The sequence below is a fragment of the Zootoca vivipara genome, chromosome 4, assembly GCF_965207765.1.
Source record: "Zootoca vivipara chromosome 4, rZooViv2.hap1.1, whole genome shotgun sequence".
NCBI lineage: Eukaryota > Metazoa > Chordata > Lepidosauria > Squamata > Lacertidae > Zootoca > Zootoca vivipara.
The window spans coordinates 40792341-40814936 of NC_142587.1; the positions used below are offsets into that span (position 1 = coordinate 40792341).

A 22596-nucleotide genomic window follows, 5' to 3' on the forward strand; every position below is an offset into this window, starting at 1 on the left:
TTTAAAAAATGCAGATAGATGTGCAAATAGGATGGAGAGGAGGAGTTATGAACAAACACATATGGAAATGATACAGGCCAGAACTAGACGGATATGTCCATTCCTGTATGAACATGGAAGAAAGGGGCACACCTCTGAGAAGTCGAGGGAGGGGGAGCAAATATCTGAGAATGATCATCCAAGTAAGTATAAACAAGGAAACAAAAACATTTCCTGGGAAATACCAGCCACAAGCAAAGCAAATGCAGTGTGTAGCACTTGTATTCAAGGCAAGTCTAAGGGGAGTGTCTGATTAGAGGACTCTCAAAAATGACATGCTCCCAATTTCAGACTGCAAACATTTTTTGTGTCAAGATGACTCAGACAAGAAGAGCCATGTATGGAAGCAGGCAAACAGCCATGTATCATTTGCTGGCCGAGGAATCATGGGTGCAAATTTGTTGCATCAGTACCCTCAGGAACAAGGCTCTCCAGCAATATTAAATTAATCAAGTGTTTTTAATATATGAACACTAGTCAGCAACAGATGTCATCTTAAGTTGTATATTTGGAGGGGCTACAGGAAAATCACCTTCCAGCCCTATTACCACTCTTTGGGCGAAGGTCTGGTGCAGATTGTGAGCATGCTTGGCTGAATACTCAGCGCTCTCAATTGTGTGGAGGACAGGAACAGTGTTTACTATAAGGATTAGACCAGGTTTCCTCAACCTCGGCACTCCAGATGTTTTGAGACTACAATTCCCAGCATCCCTGACCACTGGGTCCTGCTAGCTAGGGATCATGGGAGTTGTAGGCCAAAAACATCTGGAGGGCCGAGGTTGAGGAAGCCTGGATTAGACTTTCCTACCCAATTCCGGAAGGCTGAGGATGGAAAAGATGCATTTATCTGCCTGACATCTGCCTGGTTTGGACATTGAAGACACTCGAACTCAGGACGAAAGGGAGAAATGAGGTAAGAGAAAGGCACATTTGGAAAACCCTCACCATATGATCAACTCCCACAAGGAAACCTATGTCCCCAGTGTGGAAGGATGTGTGGATCCAGAATTGGTCTCCATAGTCACTTATGGACTCACTGTTAAGACTGTGTTCATGGAAGACAGTCTTACTCAGCTACGAATGATCAACAAAGGAGGAGGAGGAGGAGGTAGTTTGTTTAATCCATTACCGCTAAGTTTGGGAACTCATGGGTTATTACCAGTTTTTTTTCCTTAAAAATGTTTAGGGGTACTCTCATTTTCCTACTCATATTGAAATACTGCTCCTCAAGGCCAAACTTAGATTCACAAAACGTTTAGGAGTATGCGTACCCCTGCGTTGTCATGGCTTAAAATTAGCTGCTGTTTCTTTAATACAAAAGGAACTGAGTCAGCATGAGCCAGCAGCCTACAATGAATCGGCAAAGCCTGCATGACTCATGAAACCTTTCACCCAAATAAGCCTGTGTGTGTGTATATATATATATATATATATATATATATATATATATATATATATATAGGATGATCTGTTTGTGGAGTTTTTGTGGGTTGGTTAGATGGTAGAAAGCTGGTTGCATTTGGTGTGTGTAAAAGCTGTCAGTCGTGGTTGGAGAAAACTTTTTTAAAGAATAAAAGCAGCATTCTGCAAAGTACTCTTTCTCAAGGACTCTTTTGTGCCAACTAGGGTCTGAGGACCAGGCAAAGGAGGCAAGGAGGTCAGAACCTTTTCCTTTTCAAACACTGACATGCGTCTCCACAGAAAAAAAGGCACTGCTTATTACATACATTTAAGATTTTAAAAATGATTTAAAAATATTTAGGCATATCAAGGGAGTCTCTCAAGTATGTAAAAACCACTGCCTTATTTTTTTTTGATGGCCCATTTTGCTTTTAAACTGGATTGGAGTATCATGCATGAGGGTTGACTGACTGGAACACTGAACAGGATCTCTCTACATAACAATTGTTTGTTGCAGGCCCCACTTGTATTCAATATCACTCATTTTTACTGTTTTTACTAGAATTGTTTTTGCTTCTGTTGTAGCCTGCATGCATCACCAGCACCGTGATGCAAGGCACATAGTTTCCTGAGTGCTGCAGATCAAAAACTAGCACCATAGCACATTATGAACAGCTTTGAGGGGAGAAGCACCCACTAACTTAGCCTCATAAGCATCTGGTTGGCCACTGCAAGAACAGGTCTTTGATCCTCTTCTTATGTGGTAGCCTCTCCACCCTGATCTTAGCTAATTCCATGTCCATTCAAATAAAGATGGAGCCTAGACCACAGTTCATATCTGCCTATTCTCTCTTCCCCAGTTGCAAATACAGTGGTACTTCGGGTTACAAACGCTTCAGGTTACAAACTCCGCTAACCCAGAAATAGTACCTCAGGTTAAGAACTTTGCTTCAGGATGAGAACAGAAATTGTGCTCCGGTGGTGCACAGCAGCAGGAGGCCCCATTAGCTAAAGTGGTGCTTCAGGTCAAGAACAGTTTCAGGTTAAGAACGGACCTCTGGAACAAATTAAGTTCTTAACCAGAGGTACCACTGTAGTCCACTTGCTAACCTTGATGCATGATGGGGTGGGGGGGAATCATCAGGAAAGATTACATGGCCAAGGATTTCTATATCAGAATTTGGGGGGGGAGATAATCTATTATAGATAAAGGTTTTATAACTGTATTTTAGCTCTCAAGGTCTGTTAAAATATATATTCTATTGCTTACTTTTATTGAGCCATTAAAGATTTCCATAGAGGAATCAAGCCTACTCATAAGATCTGGAGGTTCTTTCATATATCAGCAATGAGGTTTTTTACCTTATACATTTCTAAATTCTACATTATCCTTCTGAAAAGTAATATCTTGAGACAACATAAGTCAGATGTAGAGATCTGATATTCTTTCCTGAATTCTCTGTTGACACATCTCTTAAAATACAAGAACTGGATCAGGCACCCTCTAGTCCTTTGATACTTTCTTCTTGTCCTTTAACAAGATATGAAAAATCACTCCCAAGTCCTTTTAAATGCATGTTCCCCTTAGAATCCTGAAATGTACTTAATCTGCATGAGGTGTTTTGTCAAAGTGCTTTATGTAACGGTGTGTTCTGGTATAATCATAAAGCATCTAATATCATCTCCAGGTGAACATATATTTCAGCCTTCCAGATGTAGCATTTGGGGGTTTCTTTAGACGGGCGGTGGAGAGGGGGAGGGAGAAATAACATAATGAGACCTCAATCTTAGAATGCTACTCTTCCAACATGAAACCAAACATCACACATTCTTCCTCCAACTTATTATTACATATTTTTTGGGGAAATTCCTTGGGCCTACATTTTCAGACTTGAAATTGAAGCAAATGCCATTTCCTCAAATTTCATTGAAGGTTGTACTATTTGATTAATTTCTAGTTATATTTTATTAGCTAGCATGTCCAATAAGTCCTGACTTTAAGAATAGCCATGTTCATTATTTGTCTAATTCACTACCACCCAAAACCATGAATCTAGATTGTTGCATATCTCCTTGAGTGTAAAGATCTGTGTCCCTGTTTTAGCAAACTCACACAAGTCTTCACACCAGAAGAAGTTAACAAAGCTCAGTACCACAACCTAAGACCCTGCTGGATCAGGTCAATGGCCCATCTAGTCCCAGGAGCCTTTTCTCACAGTGCCCCCACCCCCAGAAAGCCACCACTGCCCATCTAACAGCTGCTCAGGTCAGAAATCTGTCAGTTTCTGTCTCTCTCAGTTTCCAATTTTCCACATTTCTACATTAGTTCATGATCTTAAAAAAACAGAAACCCTCATGAAAATTCATCTGTATTTTAGTGTGAATTTCTCCTAATGTACACATTTGCGTCTACGATTTTCCCTAATATACACATTTTTGCAAAGCAATTTCCCTTAAAACAATTAGTTTTTGTATGCTATTTTCACTAATAAATGTATTTTTGTGCACACTTTTTAGTACCGGTATATGCATTTGTGTACACATTGCTTGGCTGGAGAATTGCATCGCAAAACCTGGATAAGCGAAAGTTTTGAAAGATGGCTGTGTTTCATTTCATGCATTGTTTCAGAAAGTGTGAATTACCAAGTCCAAAAGGATCAATTTCATTTGGGCCCTATGCCACTTAATAGCAGAACCACTTAATAGCCTACGGGAAACCAGTTCCTAGTAAAAAAATTCACAGAAAAAAGCACACAAACACGCTGTAATAAATGGCTATTTGTGAATGAAAGAGGGTAACAGAAGTACAAATACTGGGAGCTGCAAACATTTTTCTTTGTTCTTCATTCACCAGTCATTGATCTGGCTTATTAGAGTTTTGAAATTCTGTCTTTTGGATCTCATATGTCTTCTAATCTCTTCAGTTTTAAGGACACCATGCTTTTGTTACATTTCTTATATTTCCAACTCCCTCCACCCCACCCCATTTGACCCCATCTGCGTATTCTTGCTTTATTCTTGTTCTTCAAAAATCTGCTACATGAATAAAACACCCTGTTATCACCATTCTGATTTGTTCATCTAGCTCTGGGACTTTTATAAAGACCTCACAACTTAAATAAACAAGGTCTTTAAGACATTGCTTATTCAGTGCCACCGACAGGTTGTGGTGACTTGAATGAGGCCCCTTGAATTAGGAAGGACTGTAGCTCACTGGCAGAGCCCCTGTTTTGCATGGAGAAGGTCTCAGTTTCAATCTCTGGCCTCTCCAGGCAGGGCTGGGAGAGAATCCTGTCTGGAATCCTGGATATTCACTGCCAGCCAGAGTTGACAATACTGAGCTAGACAGATTAATGGTACAAGTGCTGAGTCTGATGTCTAATGGACACCAGACACAAGTTGGAATCCAGATGTAACGTGAGGAAAATGACTTAAATATTGGAAAAAATCTGGATTCATAAAAGGAAGCACAGTGTTAAAAATGGTACATCAAGTACTCGCAACAGACAGGTAAGATGAAACATGACAGAAAAGTGAACAAAGAAAATAGAGCCACAGTAACAGCAAAAGGCAAACAAGAAAGCTGACAGCAGGCAACTCTTGCGGAATGCTAATGAGATCAATATAAAAAGAAACACAAGAGCCAATGGAATGAAGCAATTAGATGCAAGGATGGGAGAGGCAGAGAAGTGACAATGGCAGCTGAGATTTTGGCAGATCTTAAATCAATAGCTCCTGTTGCCGGTACAATGTCAGGTCCATTCACAAAAGGAGCCAAGTAGAGAAGCTTAATTTCTTTGAAAAGCCAATCACTAAGAGCTGGTTCACATATGCATGTGCATCCCATGATTCTTTTGCTCAACACTTGACTGGTGGCAGCTGAATGAGTTGACTCACTACATTGAGATATATGGTGCTTAGCTGAATAAAGTTTATATGAATTCTCTCTGTTGGGTTAGATCTTTCATAGCTCAACTACAATAATTCATCACATGGATCTTGTAGTCGCCTGATGACAAAGATGCAGGTGTAAACTAGACAGTGCTGTTATATCATCAAACCAAACTTTTTTTTAAGGGAATGCTTAATGCTTACTAGAAATATTTCTTTACAAGCCCTTCTTTTTCTGTCACGTTGTTGCTTAAATTATTGCATTAGATAATCAATTCACAACGCAAAAGAGATTCATTGCTCTTCCCGTGAAGATTCTGTTTGCCTGGCTTGATGGCTCCTACTCTGAACACCCCCCTGCCGTCCATCTTTCAATGAATGCCAAGATTGGACATCCATCCACTCTCCTATTCTGAGCAGAGAAGAGATGAAAAGTCCTTCTCTCTGTGAGTGTGGCTGTGGCTGATATAGGTGCCTATTTTCCCTTTGTGGTTCTGTCTCTTATGCTCATTTATGCCACACCACACGAAAGTCAGAATGTGTTCTGCCATGCCCTCATGGCAGCCATTTTGTGGTTGGGACCCACCCCACAATGCAACCTCAAAATTTCAAATGTACCCAATGTTCCAAAGAGGTTGGCAACTCAGTTCAGTCCAGTTTCTAAGATCTACCGTGTTTCTCCTAAAATAAGACACGTCTTATATTAATTTTTCCTCCAAAAAAACACACCACGGCTTATTTTCAGGGGATGTCTTTTTTTTATTACCTAAGTAGGGTACAGCATTATTACCGGTAAGTATGGTACAGGGCTTTCTTGCGCCACCCGCTGAGCCTGCTGCCGGGTCCCAGGGCTTCACGCGGCGTGGCTGAGGCTGCTGCCGGCTGCTACTGGGTCCTGCGGCTTTTCGCGCCGCCCGCCGCCGGGTCCCGGCTTTCACGCAGCCACTGGTTGAGGCTGCTGCTGGGTCCTGCCGGCTTCGCGCGCCACCCGCCGCCGGGTGCTGGGCTTCACGCAGCCGCTGGCTGAGGCTGCTGCCAGCTGCTGCCGGGTCCTGCGGCTTCGCGCGATGTGGCGCTGCTGAAGCTCCTGCTGGCTTCGCCCGCCGCTGGGTCCCGGGCTTCACACAGCCGGCTGAGGCTGCTGCCGGCTCCTGCGGCTTCGCGCGATGCGGCGCTGCTGAAGCTCCTGCCGGCTTCGCGCGCCACCCGCCGCCGGGTCCCAGCTTTCACGCAGCCGCTGGCTGAGGCTGCTGCTGGGTCCTGCCGGCTTCGCCCGCCGCCGGGTCCCGGGCTTCACACAGCCGGCTGAGCCCGCTGCCGGGTCCTGCGGCTTCACGCGATGCGGCGCAGCTGAAGCTGCTGCCAGCTCCTGCCAGGTCCTGCGGCTCTGCGCGCCGCCCGCTGAGCCTGCTGCCAGGTCCTCCCGGGTCCTGAGGCTTCGCACAGCACGCGCCAAAGCTCCTGCTGGGGCTTCGCGTGGCGCACGTTGAGGCTCTTGCCGGGTCCCAGGGCTTCACCTCTCTCTGGGTCCTGCTGGGTCGGGGCTTCGCGCTACACTGACAGGCACCGTCCTTTTCCTCTTTCTACCGTAACGGAAGCGCCATCCAGACCTGCTCCCAACACTACCCGGTATGGCTTATTTTCGGGGTATGTCTTATATTTATTCTACTCATGAAAAGCCTGCCATGGCTTATTTTTAAGGCCTGTCTTATTTTAGGAGAAACACGGTATTTATTTTGCATGGACAGGCGGAGTCCCCCAAACCCCAGACGACCCCTGAGTGGAATAATGACTCAAGACAACTTGCTATGGGATTAAAATTGGCCACAACTTTATTAAGATTCAGATGTAGGGAGACTTTGGCTCAGGCATTGGGCGTTTATCCTTCCCAGTTCCCAGCTGGGTATCTGGGAGACTTCAGGGTTATCCAGAATGTGTGGGGATTGGGCTGGCTCTGGAGAACATATGTTCAAGCAGAGAGCCCGCCCCCCCATTCGCCACCGCTGGAGGGGAGAGCAATGACAACCTCTCGGCATATGGCCAATGCCTCCCCTCAAGACCCCTTTAACGGGGGACCCTGGTATCACGGCCGCAAAGGGAGGCATGGGTCACCGCTTCACACACACACCCCATTTAGGAAGATAGACTAAAGGTTTCTGCCCAAGGGCTGAAACTGCCAAAGTTGTGCCATTTTGCTACGAGAAAAGCAAAACCTGCCAATGCAGGAAAATTCCTTTCCGGCCCTTCAACAGCGACCTTGACGTAGCAGCGCCTGCGTACCTGTGGAGAAGAGGTTAACCTGCAAAAGAAGACTTAACTGAGGGAGTGGAGGGTGGCAGAAGCTCTGGAGCCGATTGCCACTTCCCAGGTAAGCTACACCTTCTGTTGTGTGGGCAGGGCGGTCCCTCCCCTTACCTGGACAATCCGCTGGCAACGTCTCCCTAGGCAGGATTGGGCGGTTGACTGAGGTAGGTGGAGTCCCCAGGTATCCTGCCTGGGGAGGATGAAGCCAGTCCAAACTACCAGGAGCTGCACTGGGATCCAGGGGGCTGCGAGCGACCACACAAAAATCACCCCCCATTTGATGTGGGAAGCGGTCATTCAGACACACAGCATTAGATGATTAATTCTCCTACATTATGTTTTTCCTGCTGCAATGAACTTCACCATGCTAAACTAAGCCCAATTGACCCCACTTAACTACAGTACAACTGTTCATTTATACCTTTAAAAACAAAAGAAAATCACGAAACAACTTGTGAAAATTCCAAAATATTACTCTTACAAAACCCTTCAAGAATAGTTGAAATATGTTAACTATTCTTAATGGGCTAATGCTAGTTAAGACAGTTAGCCCTGAATTGTTTAACCATGTTCCAATAGCCGTACACGGTACGCAAAGAGAAAGATTCATGCTGCTTGAGAAATAGATTCGTTTAAAACAGTTGCAGTCGGAGCCAATACAGATTCAGATGTATTGTTCAGTAGAAATGGGACTCTGGGGCAATGTGAACTCAGCAGGAACAGAGGAGTGCCACTGTTGATTAATATTCCTGTGAGGAACCATTTTTGGTGACTGTTCGGAAGTCCCACTGTATTCAGTAGGGCTTATTCCATAGTTCAATGGTTTCAAACTGCAGCCTGAGATAACATAAGACAGGGTCACTACACCAACTTCTTGGCAGGTGGGCCACTGTGGCTTACTGGTGCAAAGTGGCAGGGATGTTGGCACAGTGCAAATGCACTGCCAGAACCAACACGGCACTCCTGCTGGTGTGTTTCCACCCTGTCAACTTCACCACCACCTTATCCCTCACCCTCCAGGTGAGCAACAGTGACCCACCTGCCAGGAACCTAAAGTAGTGGCTCTGCCCCACCTGGCAAGCTGCATCTGCATAAAAATAGTTCACGTCAGAGACTATAGGCTCTGTTGTTATTTTTAGTGAGATTTATTATTCTGTAATAAAAATGGCTATTCCTAGCTGGCCTCATTCTTAAGACATGACAATAAAGTTGGCTTCCTACGTTTGTTTGGCTTTTGCTATTACAATGGTAATTTTTAGCTTCTAATCCCGCCTCCCAGAATGAAATTCAAAAAAGGAGTGACCCAGAAACTTCAAACAGACTTATTCCACTGTCAGCCTTGTGATTACCCTTGTATAATGTTCCATTATAAACAGGAATGGGTTTAAAGAATTCTAAAAAAGAATTATGCTAGCCTAAATCCAACAAGAGAATGTCAGAACTAGAAAATATATTTAGGGGGGTTGGGTGTTGCTTACATGGCAAACAGCCAGTGGAGAAATTAATACTGCACAGTTGACCAGCAAAATTTATCTCACTTACCCAGACTGAATTGTAACTTCAGTGAGCAAAGTAATGCTGAAATGGAACCTAAAATATCTTCCACTGCAATGAAAATGCCACGTTGATAAGAAAAAAGCAAGATAAGAATTAGGAGCATGAATGCAAATGCCACTGCATTGAGTTTTCCAGTGGGCTTGTTGGACCTGCTTTTGATAATATTCTCCAGCTTATTAAAATTTCCTAATTTACTTTTGTAGATTTTTTCTAAACTATGTAGCCTGAGCCTACATGAATCAATCTTATCTCTCTATCTTGTCAATTTCAGCATTTTATGATATCATTCTTAACTCAATAAAATCTAAATTATGTACATGTAGATTAGGTCTGCCTTGCAGGATCCAAGGTTGACTTCACAGAGTTCTCAAATTACTCCATAAAAAATGAAGATTAGTTTGCTTTTTGAAGCAATAAACTAGATATACAAATTTAGCATTATTATTTTTTCTTTTGCAATTTTTAAATTGTTTATGTGGGCTCACTTGCATCCATTTATAAAGACATTTGTAGGTTTTTAAGCACACTTACAATAGATTCAAAATAATGTTTGTAAAGCTTAATTCTAAAAATATTTCTATAAGGAAAGAAAAACTGTAACACGTATGCTTTTGCAAATCAGTGCAACAAAAGATGTGAGTGTAATCTTTGATAATACTGCATGATAATACTGATATGTATGTGTGTGTGTGTGTGTGTAGTCTGCTCTTGCTTATAGAGCAGCCACGTTATTGTTACACCTGAAACACACATTACTCATGATGATATATTACCACTGCATACCAATTGCTGGGAATTATAAGTGGGGCAGATTTGCTCTGCCCTGGTCCTGCTTGTGGGCTTCTGATTGGCCACTGTGAGAACAGGATGCTGGAGTAGGTGGGCCTTTGACCTGATCCAACAAGGCTGTTTTTTTATGGTCACTTTTTCAGTCTATTAGATCTGATGGACTTCTTAGTTTCCTCTATCTTCTAATCATGTATCCAGGTATAAGGAATGCCCCCTCCCCCACATTACTGTTAGGATCTCATACTCACAAGTAGGACCTGGCAGAGACACATTCCTGACTGGCATGTTCCCTCCTTCCTGGTCGATCGTTTGGGAGCTTCAAAAGCTTTCTCCAGTCTGAACATCACAGCAACTGATGCCAACTGACACCAGCACACTTATGGATCCGCAGAATTTGTGCAGACCTCAGCAACTCAGCATTTGGCTAATCTATTTTAGTTACACACAGAGCACTGCTCTCTCTCTAGCATCAGGCAGCAAAGAGAAAGAACAAAGGACAATAGTCCCACTCCAGAAAACACAGTAACACAAACATCCTGTTTTTGTCACTTCCCACTGTGGAATGAAAACATATATCATCATGTGATAGACAACAATCCCATTAATGGAAACACGTGGAATGAATCTCTAACAATTACATCCATCACATTTGCCGTACAGTAGTAGTCTTTCGCAAATACAGTAGTCAGTGGAGAATCCTAATCCTGTTTGGGAACCTAGAATGGTAAGTAGCAGCATTTTATTGTGTTGTAGCACTTTCAGCAGTCATGGCTTCCCCCACAGAAACCTGGGAAGTGCCGCTTGTTAAGGATGTTTAGAATTCTTAGACGACCCCTATTCATCTTGTACAGCCACAATTCCCTAGTTTTCTGGGAAGAGGGACTGATTGTTAAACCACTCTGCAAACTGCAGCTCTGTGAGGGGAATAGTGGTCTTCTGCCAACTCTCAGCACCATTAACAAGCTACACTTCCCAGTATTCTTTGAGAGAAGCAGTGGCTGTTTAAAGTGCAGCATTAAATCTATAGTGCGGATGGGCACTTTGTTATTCATAAGGAAATATGAGAGGACTTTCAACATACACCTTGAATAGCTTCCATGCTATCTTGAACTGGACCCAAGCAATGAACCTGACGAGATAACTAGGGTGATAATTATTATAGATTGGTTTTATATCCAATGTTCATTTATTTTGTAAAATCTGATTCACAACAAAGTTGCTGAATAAAGCTAATCCCTATGCTAGCTAATTTTCAGATAAACCTTTCAAGGTGGCATTGGCAAGGAAATGTCAAACGAAAATAAGCATCTGCCTTCGTCCTCAGCCCACTTGGGTTAACGTTGGGAAACAAGCTTTGCTTCTGTGCCTGATTCACAAAGAAAACAAAGCAGCCATCATCAAAACACATCCAGCTTCCCCATGGGCTCCTCTCGAGGTTAATGTTCACAGAGATTGCAGCCAGAGCTGTTAGACTAGTATGAGATGGCAATTTAACACAGGTGCCGGGTTCTGCACCTGAGAGAGAGAGGAAAGAGAGGTTAGTCTTAAGAATGATGATAGTAATAAGCCTCTTGGCAGAAATTTGTCACATCTGCACCTGGATGAGGCTGCTGTGCGGAGTAAGCTGGAATGTTCCCTGGCAGAACTTTGCATTCTGCTGGAGAGATCATTGATCTTGCTATTGGCCAGATAACCCTTTGTAACTTTTTTGATTTTACAACATTTTAAAAATAGTGAGCCAGACAGAGGAAACAATGAATAAAATATGGCTCGTTATCATTCCTGTTAAAGGCAGCAACAAGTGTGAAGGTGGAACATTTGGGGATTGTTGTTGTTGTTGTTGTTGTTGTTGTTGTTGTTGTTGTTGTTGTTAAAAAACACCATTTTGGTTCCTAGCCTGCCAGCCTCACTCTTTTAGATTTTATTCTGTGTGCAGAGCTTGCCTGCCCCCAGTTGCACATGGTAGTTTCTTCTTTTATGAATGAAAGGAGAAGGCGATCTTAGAGACGTTGTTTCTCATTTAGATTGAATGGAGAGGTCTGACAAATCACCAGGGCCAGTCAGATTTTGTTGCCTGAGGCAAAAGGACAACATGGCACCCTCTCATTCAGCATGTTGAATCCAGTTGGATTGGCAGCTGAATCATACATCAACATTGGGAAGAGGGCATCCTCCTCCACAGCACCTGGGCATCATCAAGGGTGCAAGGCTGTCTTATTTATGGGACTCAGTGAGAATGGTGGAGACTGCTAGCCTGTGCATCAACATGTGCCGCCTGAAGGAACTGCCTCACTCTGCTTCATACAACTGGCCTCTCAATTCACCAAATACAGTGTTTCTGTGCCATACGTTATCATGGCCTATATATGGGTGCTGGTCACAGTAACATCTCATGTTATCCGATGTGGTTCTTTAATTTCTACTTAATTTATTTGACTCTTGTGTTCATTCCTTTCCTTATCATTTCATACAGCTCTCAGTAGTTGGTTTTTTTTCTGAGAGAAGGGGAGGAGAAAATGGAACTTTTTTCTTCCTTCCTTAGTATCTCAGAGCTCTTATTATGATACAAAAACATGATCTTCAACTTTTCAGATGATGCTAAATTGGGAGAGAATAAAAACAAATGAGGAATAATTAGGTATCACAGCCAGATATAAAAGGATTTAGATAATTTCATATTTATGGAACAGCAGATAGCAAATGCAGGGCTGAGCAAATAAATTGAGAGTAATTAGGCTTACAACACAGAATCACAATCAAGAATCTGCATTAATGGAAAGGAGCTGTGCATCATACTGGCCGAACAAAGAGCCAGATGGGATATCTTTCTTTTATTTGTCAGTGCGTTTCTCTGTTGAACTGTTCATTGCTTGCATATGGAGATGGCATTCTTCAGAGAGATGTCAAGATATGTATGTTCTCACAGGACAGAGAAAAACCAAGGAAGGTCAGGTCTAAGGCTGTGCATGGACATGGATCATACATTATGCATACATACAAGTAGGTTCTGCAAAATGTTGCAGTGTGGACTGTTCACGATGCCAGTCATGCCCTTTCCCACAATATTTTATTCAATTTCCACTCTCCATGTTTCACATTTCCCTACATCAAGTGTGAGTTGGCATTCCATAGACACTGAAAATGTTCGATCATCCCTGAGCTATTTTATGTTCACTCCTTCCACTTAGAGCTTTTTTCTAAAGATTTTTTCATACTTCTGCAAACCTTGGGATTTTCTGGAGCTTCTCACTTGTGCATGGGTGGCAACATATATAATGACCCACATACTGAGGGTGAGCTTGCTATTGGTCATAGGATTAGTCATCGTCCATTGCCAATAGTACCCACCAGACTGTGATCAGGGAAGGATGAAGCTTTTGGAAGTTGTGAAAATGGGGGTGAGGTACTGCTATTCCCAATGAACTTTCACCTCTCCGGCAGACAGAAAATGAACTTTCACCTCTCCGGCAGACAGAAAATGAGATGCATCCTTCACTCCATTGGTACAACCTTGGATCATTTATTGCTGCTGCTTCAATGCTTTCAGAGTGATACACGGGGACTCTATATCAGATGCTTCCTGGAAGAAGCAAAGTGGTGCACTCTACTGTGCTAGCTGGAACGCTAGGCTGTGCAAGAACTGCAGTGGGGCTCATTCTACACATGCCACCTACTGGAACATAGGGCCATTCATAGGGCCATCTATTTCAGAACTGTCTCCAATGACTAGCAACACCCGTTCAGGGGTTCAAACCTGTGCATTTTCCAGCCCTACGAGGAAATGTCGAGGATTGAACCTTGGACCTTCTGCATGCAGAGCAGATGCTCTACCACTGAGCTATGCCACTTCCCCCCAAAAAATAATATAAGAAGCATAAGGATGTTATGCCAAATTAGATCATGAGTCCTTCTAGCCCACTGAGCTCCCAGGGTAGCAGGCAGGTGTTTTTCTAAGCAATACCTGGAGACACCAGGTAGTGAACTTGGGGCATTCTACCCTGAGCTACGGCCCTTCATAGGCGCCCTTGTTTCCAAATTCACCATGAAATTACAGTGCCCATCTAGTCCAGTATCCTGTTCTCATGATGGCCAGCCAGATGCCTGAGGGAGTCGCAAAAGTACAACAGCACTCTTCCCACCTGTGATTCCCATGTACACAGAATGGAAGATCCACCAGCACATGCTTTATTGGGGGGGGGGGCTGTATTCAGGCACCAGGCTTGCTGGCAGACTAACTCTGTGTTATCAAGATGTCTGCAAATGTGACATGAAGGCTGGCAACATCCATCCCACCATGTGGGAATCCCTTGCATATGACCTCTGTGCTTGGAGACAAACAGATAGGTCATGTATCCACAGCAGTGATGAGAGGGGAAATGACTGCTGGGAGGAGCACAGAGAAAAGAAATGTTATGGTGCATCTGCAGCAGCACAACCAGATGCCTTCATCTGCCCCAGCTGCAACAAAGCATGTCTATCCTGCATCAGTCTCTACAGCCACAGCAGGCACTGTAACTCTCCAATGGTTTGCCCCAAAGGCACACTCCTCCATTGTCTCCTGAGACAAATGGATGCCAGCAATAGGATATCTCAAGTTCTAGTATTATGAGCACTTGCTCCACAAACCTAATATATAATTGGAGTGCCATGATTCATTGTTCCCCATAACTCAATACCATGCTGCTCTGGAAGCACTTGAACAGAATAAATGTATATGATGGACAGAGCACACAGACAGATAGTATAAACAGGAACCACTTGCAAGCAATAAATTGTTTTGGAGATTAACATTGTGTGGAAGAAAACAGTAGCTGAATTATTTGTGTAATGATACAGGGTGGACCAGGCTGTATTTCCCCCTGAAGTCTTGCATGACATACAAGTGTACCTATTTTTGCTGTAAGCTAAATTTATCTCTATGTTTGTTCAGAAAAGATTTGGGCTGTTTTTCTACAAGCTTTCAGTCATTTTGGCAGCATTCCTGGCCTAGAAACACAGACTTACCCCCAGTTTGGGACATTTCTTGTTTGTTTTCAAGGGAGTTGGGGGGGGGACAGAGGGAGAGAGGGAAAGGGAAAGGGAAAGGGAGAGAAGGGCCTTATGAGGGTGCAGGGTATAATCTTCCCTCTCAAAGGCATAATGTGATAAGTACCCTTTGTTGTTGTCATTTAGTCGTTTAGTCGTGTCCGACTCTTCGTGACCCCATGGACCATAGCACGCCAGGCACTCCTGTCTTCCACTGCCTCCCACAGTTTGGTCAGACTCATGTTGGTAGCTTCGAGAACACTGTCCAACCATCTCGTCCTCTGTCGTCCCCTTCTCCTAGTGCCCTCCATCCTTCCCAACATCAAGGTCTTTTCCAGGGAGTCTTCTCTTCTCATGAGGTGGCCATAAGTATTGGAGCCTCAGCTTCAGGATCTGTCCTTCCAGTGAGCACTCAGGGTTGATTTCCTTCAGAATGGATAGGTTTGATCTTCTTGCAGTCCATGGGTCTCTCAAGAGTCTCCTCCAGCACCATAATTCAAAAGCATCAATTATTTGGTGATCAGCCTTCTTTATAGTCCAGCTCTCACACCCATACATCACTACTGGGGAAACCATAGCTTTAACTATACAGACCTTTGTCGGCAAGGTGATGTCTCTGCTTTTTAAGATGCTGTCTAGGTTTGGCATTGCTTTTCTCCCAAGAAGCAGGTGTCTTTTAATTTCGTGACTGCTGTCACCATCTGCTGTGATCATGGAACCCAAGGAAGTAAAATCTCTCACTGCCTCCATTACTTCCCCTTCTATTTGCTAGGAGGTGATGGAGCCAGTGGCCATGATCTTAGTTTTTTTGATGTTGAGCTTCAGACCACATTTTGCGCTCTCCTCTTTCACCCTCATTAAAAGGTTCTTGAATTCCTCCTCACTTTCTGCCATCAAGGTTGTGTCATCTGCATATCTGAGGTTGTTGATATTTCTTCCGGCAATCTTAATTACGGCTTGGGATTCAACCAGTCCAGCCTTCCGCATGATTAACTCTGCATATAAGTTAAATAAGCAGGGAGACAATATACAGCCTTGTCGTACTCCTTTCCCAATTTTGAACCAATCAGTTATTCCGTATCCAGTTCTAACTGTAGCTTCTTGTCCCACACAGAGATTTCTCAGGAGACAGATGAGGTGATCAGGCACTCCCATTTCTTTAAGAACTTGCCATAGTTTGTTTTAAATACGGTAAATTTACTTGTTTTTAAATAAATAGCTATCAATATAACATGGCTCTTGATGTGTCACAAAGTGGCTAGCAGTAGTGGCAACCCAAGGCATGCTATTCAATTGATGCTTTAAAAAATTTTTAACCCCATGTGCACATCTTTAGAAAATCAATATGGCGATGCCATGTGCCGTTGTTCTTCTATACAATAGTCCGTTTATATTCTAGAAGACATGTTCACGGGGAAATACAATAGTGGAGACATCAGCTATTGCAAAATGATTTTTGGGATTCAAATTACAGTTGGTTTCGAAAACACAGTGGGTTAGATTCCAGGATTCTTAAACTGAGCTGCACTGAGTGTCTAAAAGGTCAGCGACAATGTTTGCTCCAGTTTCCCAAAATGTAAATAAGGCAAAATGGAAAGTGGGGTTCCCACATGTAGCAATCAAAACCAGTGAGAAAATGGTTCCCCCTCCCCCCTTGGCGTGCTTTAGGGTACCAGAAAGAGCAAATAGCACAAAGGACCAAATTCCAAGACTAATGACAAAATGACGCAGAAATGAAGAAAGATGAGTGCATTGTGGAAAAAGCCCTTCAGACTGTTGAACTCTGTGTAACGTTTCACTGAATAAAGCAAATGCTATGCCAGACATTATTGCTTGAGGATAAAAGTGAAACTCCAGAGAGAGAGCACGTTATGACTGCGTAAGACATCACTTACTTTCATCTACACAGCTGGATTAATATTAATTCTGCTGCTTTGCACAGTGTACATAGGCCATATCTCCCTCTCCCTCTCCCTCTCTCTCCTGTAGTCATTGAAGCAAGGTCATGCTATTCCCAAAGGTAGCCAAAAGTCCAGAGTTGGCATGAATCAATTTATCAACCCTATTGTGTTCTTCTGGATTGTTCCATAAACTGCCCAGCTCAGGCTTTATTGCTTATTTTTTTGGTGACCGCAAGTGCTCAGACCAGGGGTTGCCCACCTTTTTAGGCACCTAGACACTTCAGAGTTTTTGAAAGAGGCCAGTTTCCTGAGAGTGATCCACCAACAAGAGACAGAATGAGAGTGAGAGAGCACACACACTTCACTTTTCCAAGGGATCTTGGTAGATTCTGAGCCTTGAAAAGTGCATAGAAAGCTGAAAGAGGAAGTACCAGAGTGTCACACTTCCAAGTTCCTTCCCCACTTTGAAAGGGGGCAACTACCCTTCCCACCTCATGACCAAGTGTGGGAGAGAGGGGCTCAGAGGCTTCATGTTTAAGACCATTCCATTAGCTCAATGCTGCAACATCATTAGTAAAAGAAATGCTCTCAGTTTCCAGTATCCTGTTTTAGGTTGATTATTCTGCTCCAGACTGACCTCCCTAACTTTTCTATTCAAATGTTTTCAAACATGCTTTTGGCTCCCTTCAGCTACCAAGAAAATAGAAGAACAGATTTAAAAGTATATTTTTTGTTAATGTATATAAAATGCTTTGTTCCACTTTCCAAGCAATGTCAAAATGTGCCACTAAATGTACAGAAAAGAAAAAAATAGCATGTGGAGAACTAGTATATAAAAGCAAATTTCAAACTAATGTTACATTCAGAGATGAGAGTGTTATGGATGGTATTCTTTATGGAACATTGAGACTCAGAGGTGATAGCCGACTGTACTTTACAGAATTTATATCACAGGGAGGATGCTTTATAAATAGTATCCTAAGGGCAAAATAAATGGAGTAGAAAGGCTTAAGAACTTACATCAGAAGAAATGCTTAATTCACCCCCCACCCCCCGCACAATGGATGGCAATTGAAAATAGTAACCTAGTGAAGCGAGAAGTACCAGATTGGTTAAATCCTCTCTCAGAGGAGGAGGATCACCATGTATGAGGCAAAACCTATAAATATGTGACTTACACTTGATTCCACAGCATTCTTGAAACTGTATATTTTAGGGATGGAGAGGAATATCATTATGTCCACATTTTTTAAGTGAAGCAACCAAATTCATACCTACCAGGCTAATATGGATCAAAACACAATTATCCTTTGGATTTTTCACTTCTCCAACTTTTGTGATACCATTCTTATCTCAAAAGGTATATGATATAGGGCATAATAAGTTTCACTGAGATGCAACATGTATTAAAATTCATGCTTACATGCTATATCTATCTATCTATCTACATCCAAAAAACCAAAGTGCTGCACCAACAAGTTCAAAATAACCCCTCTGCAACGCCACAAATCCAACTCAGTGGTGTAACGTTGGAAAATGTTGATCACTTCTCCTACCTAGGCATTTACCTTTCCACAAGGTATGTGGAATTGATGCCGAAATCCAGCATCGCCTGAGCTCTGCGAGTGTGGCTTTCTCCCGATTGAAGTGCAGAGTGTTTGAGGACCGGGACATTCGCAGGGAAACCAAAGTGCTTGTTTACAAAGCTATTGTACTACCAACCTTACTATATGCTTGTGAAACATGGACCACTTATAAACACCATCTCCAACCCCTCGAAAGATTCAATCCACAGTGTCTCCGAAAATTGTTACACATCACTTGGGAAGACAGGCGAACTAATATCAGTGTACTGGAAGAAGCAAAGATCACCAGTGTTGAAGCAATGATTCTTCGACATCAACTTCATTGGACTGGTCATGTTGTGCGGATGCCTGATGATCGTCTTCCAAAGCAACTACTCTATTCCGAACTTTAAAATGGAGCGTAATGCTGGTGGTCAACAAAAGAGGTTTAAAGACTGTCTCAAGGCAAATCTTTAAAATTGTAGTATAAACACTGACAACTGGGAAACACTGGCCTGCGAGCGCTCCAGTTGGAGAACAGCCTTTACCAAAGGTGTCATGGGCTTTGAAGACACTCGAACTCAGGACGCAAGGGAGAAACGTGCTAAGAGGAAGGCATGCTTGGCAAATCCACACCATGATAAACCCCTGTCTGGAAACCAATGTCCCCACTGTGGAAGGACGTGTGGATCCAGAATTGGCCTCCACAGTTACTTACGAACCCATTGTTAAAATCATGTTTATGGAAGACAATCTTACTCGGCTACGAGTAATCGCCAAAGAAGAAGAAGAAGAAGACATAATGTGCAAAGAAGAAAAAGAAAGGACTAATGAATTAATATATGAAGAACTGACAGACCAGGAATAGACTATCAATCTCTAGTCTATTTGACTATAACACAGTAACGTTTTAAAACATATACCTGTCCATTCCAGGGAAACCATTCGGGCTGGTTCACACATTAGGTGTTTCCAAATATCCCTTTGAACAGGCAACCAAGTCCTCCTGAGACACAATCACCTGCTTGCAGTTTCCAGAAATGTAACATCTGAAAACAAGCTGCCACATTTGTGAAAATCTCTTGAAAACACTGCTTTGTCTGTGGAGAGCTTACTGACACCCTGTATGTATGGAACACCATTTGTTTTTACATTAGTGGAATATAGAACTGTTGGAAAATAAATGAATACAGCATTAAGCAAGAATGGAAGAATCTTTCATAATAGTGGAGGGGGCAGGGCTGGCGAACTGATAAGATCACAAGAAGAGCCCTACTAGCTCAGACAAAAGCACCATCTAGTCCAGCCTCATCTTCCCACAGTGGCCAACCAGATGCCTATGAGAAGTCCACAAGCAGCACATGAGGGCAATGGCACTCTCCTGCTCATGTTCCCCTGCAACTAGAATATCCAGAGGCATACTGCCTCTAGTGCTCGAGGCAAGATAGCCATCATGCCTAGTAGCCATTGATAATCTTATTCATCACTGATTTGTCTAAGCTTCCTTTAAAGCCATTCCTGTCCACTCTCATCACACCTTATTAACAGCAAATTCCATGGTTTAACTATGCAGCATGTTCAACTATTGCCAACACTGGAGGGATCTGAAGGCAGCTATGTGTGAGCATTGGCACCACAAGGTGTGGTACCCTGCACTCATGGAAAAGCTGATACAGACGCTTAGGGTGTGGTTATTCGAAGACAGACAAATTTGTTAAAATTTTGTATGCTTTTGTTAGTTTTGTTAACACGACAAAATACAATAGGAACTCTCCTCTATATTATGCAAGAATTCAGCAAGCTCATATACATGCCATAGGCTTGGCTTTCTCCATACATGCTTCCTTTTCATGATTATGGTTGTTTTTGGACAGTAATAATATTAAATATGTGCCTTTTCTTCTTCCACTTATGGTTTAGAGCAGGCACCCCCAAACTTCAGCCCTCCAGATGTTTTGGACTACAATTCCCATCTTCCCCAACCACTGGTCCTGTTAGTTAGGGATTATAGGAGTTGTAGGCCAAAACATCTGGAGGGCCGCAGTTTGGGGATGCCTGGTTTAGATGGAATCTACATGGCAGAAGCGTCCATTGTCCTTGAAGTTATTATGAATGGTTTTGGTTATGTTGTTTTTGTGCATTGTAAGCAATGGGTTTTTTTATGTGCTACTTGCAATGCAAAACAAACGTTGTTTGCTTCTCTTTCTATGTTTTCAAAATCAATAAAGCCTTTTAAAAATAATAATAAAAAGCTATGCAGCCCCAATGAGTCACACCAACAAAGCTGTAATGTCAGTGTGGTGCAAAACCATGGCTGTTCATCCAAACATTTGACTAAGGCACCACCCCCTGATTTGGCTGCTACACTTATGTGGTTAGCATACAATCTGTTGTCACACTAAGTTGTATATCAATGAAATATTGTTGTATTTTATTTTTTAACATGTTGCTGTTCACTATGAGACTGTATGGACAGAGTAGGTTGTAAATAATTTAAATGAATAAAAATAAATAAAACAACTGACCTGCTGCATGAAAAAATTCTTCCTTTTATCTGCTGTTTGACTCCTTCCATCCAGCTTTATTGGGTGATTCTAAGTCCTAGTATTATGGAGCAGAGAGAGGAAGAAATGTGGGATGAGTTCAGTAGGGATGTTAACGCCATGTCCCCTTTTCCATCCATGAACTTTTTGAGAGTAGGCTAAGTTAGCTCCTCTACTCTATGCTCTTTGCAGTCGTGGCACCACAAGACTTTTCCTTCTAAAATATCATCTGTGTCACTGCTAATGGATTTTCCCCTCTACGTACTGCACTACCTACATTAAATATCCAGTCATGAAAACAAGATAACAAAGGATGAGATGCCATTTGTTAAAGGCACCAGCCATTTAGCAAAATGTTCAATGGAATAATAGCAATAAACAATATCTTTCAATAAATTTTCTAACTGAAAGGCTTCTGATTGCCCCTGCCTCTGAAAACAGTCTTTATCTAAGTAAACACAATTCTCTTTTAAAACCAAACAGCCCTTTAGTAACCATTATTTTCCTGTCAATCATGGGATTACACAGCTATGTAATTGCAATGTCACTGGAGTTATCTGGTTGCCACTGCTGTTTCCAATAGAATAATACTTTGCATTTTCTCAGTGCCTATGACATTGCACAGAAAAAGAATCACACATCACATTACCGTGGGAACATAGATTAATATTCTCCCAAACCATCTGAGGAACTGCACCTGCGAAAGATGGATTATATGGAGCTGCAGTTGCTGAAGATAAATATTCTTGTTTCGGTTTGCACATCCATTGCCAGGGCATCTGTCTAAAATCATTCAGTCTAAAAGCAGCAAGGAATTCTGGCAGAGGTTAAGTGACTTCATATAAAAAGATGACAGCTGGTGAGGATGAACTTTAACAAAATCCCTGATACTTCCATGGCCCCAAATGGACGTATTTTGTTTGTCTCATCTACTGAAAGTCTCAAATCAATTAACACTAGCTTTCTATTACAGGCCTTAACTCCTAAATGCTATGAATCCATTTGGAAGATGAGAGAGGGCGGGGGACGGAGAGATAAAGGGATTTGGGGCCATTTACTAGAGTTAGCTATCACCAAAGGTTTTTGAGTTTTTCACTAATAAAGTCACAGGGCCAAATTTAAGGCCAGGGCGAAGGGGCTGGAGAGACCCTTTTGGCCTAAGTGTGCCCGTTACAATGACCTCTCTCCCAGTTAGATTACGCTTGCAAATGACATGACCTAACTAGCATGACCCATTTAGCGGTAAACAAGGCGCTTTTAGAAAAAAAGTCCCCAAACCATGCCTGTGACAGATGGACCTTGAGTCCTTCTCCTGGAAACCCACAAGCCAATCAGGTCTGGGTGGAGTGTCCGCTAATCAGGAGTGAGTAAAAAGTTAAACCCGACAGATAAACTGTCAGATGGGTCTTAGATTGGGCATAGGAAAGGCTTCATTAGGGATGAGCTGAGTGGTTAGGAGTTTGCTAGGCAGGACAGTCCCAATTACTGTATTTCCCTGAGGGGATTGTAGAAGGGGGCTGGAAATAATTAAATGGTTTAGTAGACCACATAGCCATTCTAAGAAAATTTGGTTTAATTAGA

The 22596-nt window shown here is 42.7% G+C and overlaps 1 long non-coding RNA gene across 1 annotated transcript in view; it reads right to left on the minus strand.

Moving 5' to 3' along the window:
• Window positions 1-22596, minus strand: part of LOC148685914 (uncharacterized) — a 170435-nt gene that overhangs the window by 27277 nt on the left and 120562 nt on the right. The window contains exon 3 of the long non-coding RNA XR_015949769.1: window positions 20998-21073. This is a non-coding gene — a long non-coding RNA (uncharacterized LOC148685914). The remainder of the gene's footprint in view (window positions 1-20997; window positions 21074-22596) is intronic.